The sequence below is a fragment of the Lathyrus oleraceus genome, chromosome 7 (genome assembly GCF_024323335.1).
Source record: "Lathyrus oleraceus cultivar Zhongwan6 chromosome 7, CAAS_Psat_ZW6_1.0, whole genome shotgun sequence".
NCBI lineage: Eukaryota > Viridiplantae > Streptophyta > Magnoliopsida > Fabales > Fabaceae > Lathyrus > Lathyrus oleraceus.
In genome coordinates this window covers 333,062,238-333,071,749 of record NC_066585.1, presented here as the reverse complement: position 1 = coordinate 333,071,749, position 9,512 = coordinate 333,062,238, and positions in this window count along the sequence as shown.

Sequence of the window (9,512 nt, the reverse complement as noted above, 5' to 3'; positions counted from 1 at the left end):
TCAATTGGTTCCAAGAGTTTCAATTTCAACTCACATTGGACCATGTCTTGAAGGCTAGAAAACACTACTTAAGGCTTCCCATGGCTCCTTCATTTCTCGGAAAATCTTTGGGAGAAATTGCTCTAGACAAGCCAAAGGCCCAAATGACTAAGTCTCAATCCATCTCAAATTCACTCTACTAGACCCAAACTATAAAATCAGTTCAGATGCTAAGAGCACAGTACAATCTCTGAACTTCATTTTTCGCTATACTTATATTTAATATTGAAGTGACTTGTCCAATGTGAAGCTACGGGAAATTTGTCCCAACGCATCGCACGCTCGAAGATACAACAGAGTCGCCACAGAAATTTATTTATCGCAAAAGAGGGAAGGGAAAATATTGATAAAACCCAAGGGGAACCAAGAAATAGGAAAGGAAGTCGGTTATGAAAGAGAATGGTATTAGAATCTCTCACATCCATGGTACTCCATGGGAACCGTTTTTAGTGATCTTGCTTGGATGGGTGTTGTTATCTTCATGTGCCTATAAAATAGAAAGTGGGTTAGAAAAAGAGTGCTCGTGGAGGATGGGGGCCCTCATGTCTATGTATTCTTATAGTGCAATGATAAATTCAGAGTATCGTAGGTCCTGGAACCAGAGAGAAAAAAGGGGGAGAGGGAAGAAGGGTGGAGAAAGGTGAAGGTGTGAAAAACATAAGAAAGTGGGGTTTGAATTGGGTTTTATAAAACAAAAACTTTTTACCAACTCAAGAAAACCACTTAAATATTAATAACAAAGAGATCAAAACACAAGTATTTTTATCCTCACTCGCTTGAAACTCAAAGTTACTTCAGTCCACCCGCCAAGGTGATTTCTCCTTATGCACAAGGACTTAATGTACTATAATCAACTGGTTATAATAATCACAAAGAATAACCTTTTTCTGTCTTCTCAAGGATCCGACTATACCCTAGTCTCCTTAAGGACTCATAAAGAATATCATTCTTTGTCTTCTCAAGGATCCGACTACACCCTAGTTTCCTTAAGGAATCAAACAAATAGTTTGAATAATATTTTGTGTGTTACAAGTTGCTTCTATACAAGCAAATTTTACCCAAAGGATAAACAATTACTTAAAGAAAAGTTGTGTACAAAAATTGATAGCTTTTCATAAAGAAACAGACTTATCAAGTTGTTGTAGCACCGACAGGCTTCTTCAAGTCTCTAAGTCTTACTTATACATCATAAATAAAAAATACCGTTAGAGGGGAAAATGGGAAAACCAAATATAGAGGTTGTACATAGTTGGATGGTGAAAGGAGTGATACTGCGTATTATCCTTTGCCCATAAATTCAGTGACAGGTGTGATGTATAATACTGTCCTTGCCCATGATATCAGGTAGTGGAAAGGAAATTTGATTTGTGCCCATTTGATCTTATCTTCAAGTATATTGGCTTCTTATGAAAGTTGATGAAGCATGAAATGAAGAAACATACAGCTGGATTAAGAAACTTTAGAATCTTCGGTCAGAACCTTGACAGCGTCAGTAGTCTGGCTTGAGATCTTTAGTATCTTTAAAATCTTCAGAGTCTTTAGAATCTACAGTCAGAGCCTTGATAACCTCAATGTATGACTTGAGATCTTCAGCTAAGTAACATAACTTCAGAAGCTTGCCATTCTTCAGAAGCTTAGTGATCAGAGTCATGTCCAGAAGCACGAATTGAGAGAATGTTGCAGCAACAACATAACTTCTCCTTATAAGCTTCTCAGGAGTGAGTCAGCATAGAAGCAGAAAGATCATTGAAGCAACAACTTTGAACATCTTTCAGAACTTCTTATGACTGGCGCAAAAGCGGAATTGGAACTCATCATACAGAAACTGATGACGTTTAACGTCATTTACTTAGAATCAAAATTGGATATTAAAGCTACACAATAACAAAACATTAGGGTACCAAAATTGTTCTCACACAAATACAACATTGTTATCATCAAAACTCAAGGTATAAATGCAAAACTAAAACTTGTTCTAACAAAAGATGCTCGCTAAGGACTCGCATGCTTGTGCTTACGTATCCTCATAGATCAATAAGAAAGTCAGAGCTGCGTGGTTTGGAGGACAAAGACAAAAGAGAGATGATTTGGGGGTGGTGTTTAAACCAAAAGGAAAAGGGATTACCAAAGCACTGGGACTTACATGGTAAGTAAGGAAAGAAGGAACTTGTCAAAGCATTGGGTCTAACATGACAAGGGTCTTACCAAAGCATTGAGTCTAACATGGTAATGAAAAAAACAGAACTTTTCAAAGCACTGGGTCTAACATGACAAGGATCTTACCAAAGCACTAGGTCCAACATGGTAAGGAAAAAAATAGGAACTTGTCAAAGCATTGGGTCTAACATGAAAAGGATTTTACCAAAGCACTAGTTATAACATGGTAAGGAAGAAAAAACAGGAACTTGTCAAAGCATTGGGTCTAACATGACAAGGATCTTACCAAAGCACTAGGTCTAACATGGTAAGGAATTATGTTTAAAACAGGAGAGGATAGGGGGTTAACCATAGAGGTGTGTCCCTGAAGTGTGGTGTCAAAACCAAAAAATGGGGGTTAACCATAAAGGTGTGTCCCAAAGAAAAGGATAAGGGGTTAACCATATATGTGTGTCCCTGAATTGTGGTGTCAAAACAAAGAAATGAGGGTTAACCATAGAGGTGTGTCCCAAGGAAAGTGATTGCAATGGTATTTAAACCAAAAGGAAATATAAAATGAGCCACAGGGCTAGTTGCAGACTTGTCAGTGAATCGACTGAAATTGGACTAAAGTCAATGAACAAAGATAAATACTCTGAGCAACAGGTCATTCGTCTTGTACTCAGAGATATTCTAGATAGGTGTAGGAAATATTCCCTCTCATCATTATCTATTATTTAAGGCTCATGGCATGCAATCCTTTTCAGTGAGTGACAAGTTGTTGAAGCAGGTTCTCAAAGATGCTTGTGGCGATGAGTCAAATGACCAAGATCTTGACTTGAGAAGAGAAATTGTGATCCACTGGAAGTCTTATAGTTGTTGTAAGGCTGAAGCTTAAAAGTGACAAAGCAAGTCCTATCAAGTGACTAAGAGACTTATGGTCACTTGACAAAGGATGAGGGAATGTGCAAAGAGTTGTAGGATCTAGTTGAGCAAATGGAATTTGATCAAGCTAAATCAAGGGGAATAAGATTGACGAATAAACATAATGCATGATCATACAACAACTATCCTAGGGTCTCATTGTTAGGTAGCCTAAGAGAAAGCCACGTGGGGGAAAGTTGTATTGTCCTATGTCTCATTGTAGGATATCCCAAGAGTAAGCCATGTGTGTGCAAATGTGTGCTAAGCCTAAGCAAATGAATGCAATAAGAAAAAAGCATAAAGTAGATGAACAAAATCACAAGCTCAAAAGTTCAACAGGAGCAAATCCAAGTCAAAGTGTCCACAAGGTCCAAGGGTCCAAGGTCACTCCAATTCAAGTAAAGGGTCTAAGGCCTAAGTCCAAAGTCCATAGTTCAAAGATCAAACTCCAGGTCAAACAAAGATATTAAAGATCATGTCTATCCACTTTATCATGTTTTGATTCATTGAGATTAATCAAACAAATCATACACAATACAAGAAGTAGTAGATGAATAGGATAAGATGGATAAAGTATGAAATGATGTGATGAATAATGAGACATTAAAGTAAAGTGAATTAAGTAAATGGCATAAAATTAAATGACATAAACTAAATGGCTTGAATTAAAGGGAAATAATTAAATGGCATTAAATTAATGAGCACAAAATTAATTGTGTCGGGAAAATTAACGCTATGTTAAGCAATCATGAATATGCCTATGTAGAAGCCATACCTCTCTGAGGTCGGTTAATAACAATGTATCTATCAAACATATTAAAGAATTAACACAAAGTTAATCTCCTACAATATGTAATACAATGATCAAAGTAAAGAAAGAGAATAGATGAAGATACAAAGAGTGAAAAGAGAGCTAAGGCAATCACATAGGGATCAATCTGTCCACAAATCAAAGGACTCAAAATATGGCGAATCAAGGGATAACCTATCATTGATGCAAAGTGTTGAAGATTATTTATGATTATCTATCAACATATTTGAATCAAATAAGGTTGAATCAACCTCAAGTCCATTTATCAATGATTTGAAGTGTGAAAGACCTCATCAACCAAGCAGTCAACATAGGTCAAAACATCAAGTGGAAAATAATGATGAATAAAAATGATTAGAAATGATTTATAAATGATTAAAAAGGAAAAATAAAAGGGGAAATTCCAAAGAGGAATCAAAACATCAAACAACTGTCCCAATTTTTTGAGAAAGTCAACAAAATTATAAGTAACTTGATCTCAAAATTTGGGGAGAAAAATGTTTCAAAGTGAATAAAAATAAAATTTTGAATGAAAATTAAATGGAAAATAAAATAAAATATGAATTAAATGCAAAGTGACTTTTGAAAAATATACAAAAATTATACGAGGTGGAAAATATTTTTATGAAATTATGAAAAAAAAATTGGAATAAAAAATAATAAAGGAGCTAATTAAAATGAATTTTGAAAGAAAAAGGAATTAAATGAAATAAAAATAGAAAAAATAAATCCAAATGCAACTGATAGGTTAGGTGGCGTGTTCTGATTGGCTAGGGGATTTGAATTTCCCTCTGAAGCGTGTGTACGACTTCGTCTTCAACCTCCGTGTGGTGGATTTTGCAGGTTCATGACCTTGAAGTTGTAAGCTCAAACAACAAAGTTGCAAGCTTTTACTTCATTCATCATTCATGTCCCTTTACATCAAAGCAATTGATTTGCTCCGAGCAGAGAGAATTTTCCCTAACACATAAAGAACCCTAGTTCTTCCAATTTAAATTAAATGGAAAATACGATGAATAAATCAAAGGTAAGTGAGGGCTTAGCACCGGAAGATCAAGAGGAAGAGGATGATAACTTGTTTGAAGTGCAATTTCACTCGTAACTACCTTGTCCAAATTGAGGTCGAAGGTTGAAGATGGTGAAAAATGTCAGAGAAATTCAGGAAATCTCGAAGATTGGTTACAGTTAGAGAAGGTTCAAAGGATATCGATAAAGTTTTCTGGGCAAAGAAATTAACTCAAACAAGCTTGGTCTCGTGTAACCGTAAACTGGTTTTAGGTGCTTTCGAGTTTCAATGAGGCAGGGATTTCTTGGCTATTAAAGCTTGGAAAATGAGGCAAATCAATTCCCTACTTATAAGAAATGATATGAGGTCATGGTTAATGTGAATTAGAGACAGACTCGTGTGAATTAGGGTTGAGGTTTCGAGTTTTGCAATTTGTGTGAAATGCAACATGAAAAGTGTGATTTGATGAGGTAGCAAGGTCGTTTTGCACACGTTCATAGGTCACGGTGCAAAACAAAGTTTAGGTTACCATGTTCATGCTTAGGCCAATTTCAATTCACTAGTGCGTTTTCCAATTTCCCTTGAGCCAAATGATATCTTCATGGACATGAGTTAGATGCAAAAAGAATCAAATTAAAAGGAGATTTGAGGACAAAGTTACAAAGGTGGGAAGTTAGGGTCGTGACCTGAAGTTTAGGCTAGGAATTTGGTTAAGCAGCTTTTGGCATGTTTGGTCATTTTGAGGTCCCAAGTTGATGACACCATAACAAGGGGATGATTAAGCTAAAAATGGAAAGGGTGGAAAGTGGTGGGCATAACAAGGTTTTGGCCCATTTTGGCAACTTGGTCCTTTGCACAAATGAGGTCCTTAATGGTTGAATTGGTATTTGACCCTTGAAGAAAAGTTGTAGATGGGCTCAAAAGGAACATCTGACTTAAATAATCTTGGAAATTTGATAAAAATTGAAGAAGTTATGGACTTTGGACCAAAGGAAAGCTATACTTGCAAATTAGGTCAACCACACTGTGCCCCTTTGTGCAAACTTGATGTTTTCTTGCATTTCAAAGCCACCATGATGATAGAATAAGCATCCTTTGATTAAAATTTGATTATGTCTTGACTGATCTTGAGAAAAGCTCGAAGATTGAGTGACATGGCATGCAAATAAACACATGAACCACCTTTGAATCACATGAAGCAAATTTGCATCTCCCTTGACCAAAAGACCTTTGTTTTGTCTTAATTTGGAGCATGATCACATACATGAGCAAAATAACAAACAATTCCCATCTCTTATTGAAGTTGGGATTATTTAGTAAGCCAAATCAAGATGAAACCCTAATGTTAACATAAGAACCAAAATGTGGCCATGCTTGTGATCCAATGATCGAATGCAATGGTCATACACGATATGATTTGATGTATACAAGTGATCTATGTAAAAGGAAAAAGGGAGGGGAAATTTTTGGGTATCACAGTTGCCCCTATTTAGAGGATCTATTTTAGAAGAAGTTTATCCGAATGGGTCTTTCGTTGTGGCACGTACCGGTGTTGTTAGTCAGGAAGAAGGATGGTAGCATGAAGTTGTTGTTGATTATCGACAACTGAATCAAGTGACTATCAAGAACAACTATCCTCTTCCGAATATTGACAAATTGATGGATCAATTGGTTGGTGCTTGTGTATTTAGTAAGATTGATTTGTGGTCGGGTTATCATTAGATTAGTGTAAAACCATAAGATATTCTGAAGACTGCTTTCAGGATGAGATATGCTCATTATGAGTATTTTGTGATGTCGTTTGGTGTGTCTAATGCGCCAGGTGTGTTTATGGAGTATATGAATAGGATTTTCCATCCTTATCTAGATCGATTTGTGGTAGTGCTCATCAAAGATATTTTGATATACACTCACTGCACCAATTTGTTGTGAAAATGATACAGAAATTACAAAGTGTAATTGATTTCTTGATCAGTAAGAAATCCACAAAGATAGAAAAGAAGAAAACAATAAGAACACAATGAAGTTGGTTATAAACTGTTATTCTTTACTTTTTCTTTGAGACAAGATTACAAGTGTTACAAAATAGCAAATAACCTTTATCACCATAATTAGGATTTGCATTATCAATGATGAGAGACTAGTATGTTATTTATAGGAAAACTAACACGCTAAACTAATGAGCTTTTACACACAGACACATTACACAAGCTAACTTAGAGAAAAAGTTAACTTAAAGAATTGGACATAACAGACAGACTCAATTCAACATGCTAATAATCCTATCATACTTCGACTACAACATGTAAACAGACTTCGACGACATGCTAATGATCATGTCGGATTACTGAATCAAGAAATATTCGACCATACTAGAGTTCGATCCAATATCTCACATTATCATATTGAATTAGTGGGAGTGCATGTTTACACAATCATATAATCTTAAGAAAAAAAATTAGATTATTAGTCTCATATTGTCAGGCATTCGTGTGTGCACTATAATATATGATATATTTTAAGAAGACTTCAAAATATTTAATAACTTTAAGAATTCTTATTCTATTATAATGAAATATATATTATTTTTTTAATCTTAGCAAATTCATAATTTGATGTTTAGATTGAAATTGAAAAGACACAATAATTCTTTAGCATGCAATAATATTGTTATTCTATCTTCAATAATCTACATTTGTCAGGTCATAATATGAAAGTACAAGTAAATATCAATACTCCTATCGAGTATGATATTGTGTTATGAAGTTACTTATGATTAAATATAATTACTCTCGTAATAGTGTATGCAAATATGTAATTACTATTCTCAGACCTACGTGGATATTTTATCACCTTTAATTTAAAACTCATTAGTAAAATCACTGACCACAAATTTATAAACATGAGTAAGTCTTATGATATTTTGGGTTAGTGGAAGTTTATCATTAGCATATTGATATACTTGGGCCATTCTTAGTAACACATTTCTCTTTACTTAAATATTTTACTCTAAATTCATCATTCTTTATATAAGTTATGAGTCTTTAACATGTATGATTTGTTTTCCCTAACAGATACAATTTCTGCAATGTTGAAATTTACTACTATTTTGATTCATTAGTGTTTTTGACAATTATTGATATTTTAATATTAAATTAATTTGTTAATAATTAATCATCGTCATCCAAGTGGGAGATTGTTATATTAATGATTTAACTAATTAAATATGGAATAACATAATTAATTATTAACAAAGTATATATCGCGAATTCTTAAAAAATAGTAATTATTGATGAATGACTTGATTGAGTTTTATGCCTGAATGAACTATGATGGGTTGGACCATTAAGTCAAGCCTAATAAGAGGTCTCTTCCCTCACCTGTTTAGTTATTTAAGCATTGTCCCATTAGATGATTAATAAATAGTGAGAACCCTAAACATAAATGAGGGTAGTAATCCTCTCATACTCACTATATTCGACGATAATTTCATTAATTTCTATAAGATACAATGTTCTTATTATTAGTGATTATTCAATTATATTAGAATATGCTATGATTTGTATCTATCGAATAACAATTTAATAATTTAAATCCATCATGTAAAGTACGAGGAATTTTATCCATCACATAAAAAAAATTATTATTGACCTTGCAAAGTATTTACCCATCACAATGCATGTGTTAGTGTGCTCATACTTTATGTCAACGCGTGCAGATGTGAGTGTCGTTGTGAGAGGTTTTACCTCTTGCTCTGGGTGTTCATTATTTCGGGAAAATCTGAACCAAACTGAAACCGAAACTAAACCATGGTGTTTGGTTTGAGCAATTTTTTAGTTCGGGTAAAAATCGAATCAAACCAATGAAACCTGATTTTTATTGATTCGGGCAACAGATTTTCAAAATTCTCCTACGAGTCCGTCTATCCGAACCAAAAATAATTAAATAGTATAATATACATCACCATTACATGAAAATTAGAAAAAAGTATTCTATTTCAAGAAGAAGAAAAAATTAAATCCAATTTTTTGATATTCACAAGTAAATATGGAGAGAAAAAATCAAATGTCATCCTTTGGGTTAATAATGTGCAAATCTAGTTTAAGGGATTTTATCAGATATTGCATAACATTAACTTTGATTAGGGTAGTTTTCTTTAAGAGTATAGTCCAACTTTTTCTACCACCCCTATTGTTCTTCTACGACCCTTATTGTTGAGCCTATCTTTCTTACCTTTTGTTTCGTACAAACTTTGAGAGGAATGCCCAAATTCAAACATAGGTTAGAACCAATGTGTCAGAAGATCTAATTGACTGGATTTCTTATGATAATATAGTTATTTAGAGCATAATCAATATAGAGTATTATAATCATGCCATACATTCCAATATTTTACCTAATATTACACATAATATATACAACATTATTGAAATTTTATCAAGTTTTACAATTAATTAAACCTTACTCGATGTTATCAAGCTTTTTTGTATCATTGGCCATTTCGAAAGAAAAAAGAAAATAACATTAATGTATCATGCATAACAAACAATATTTGTTTACCAATATGACATAATAGAAAAAATAAAATGCATAACA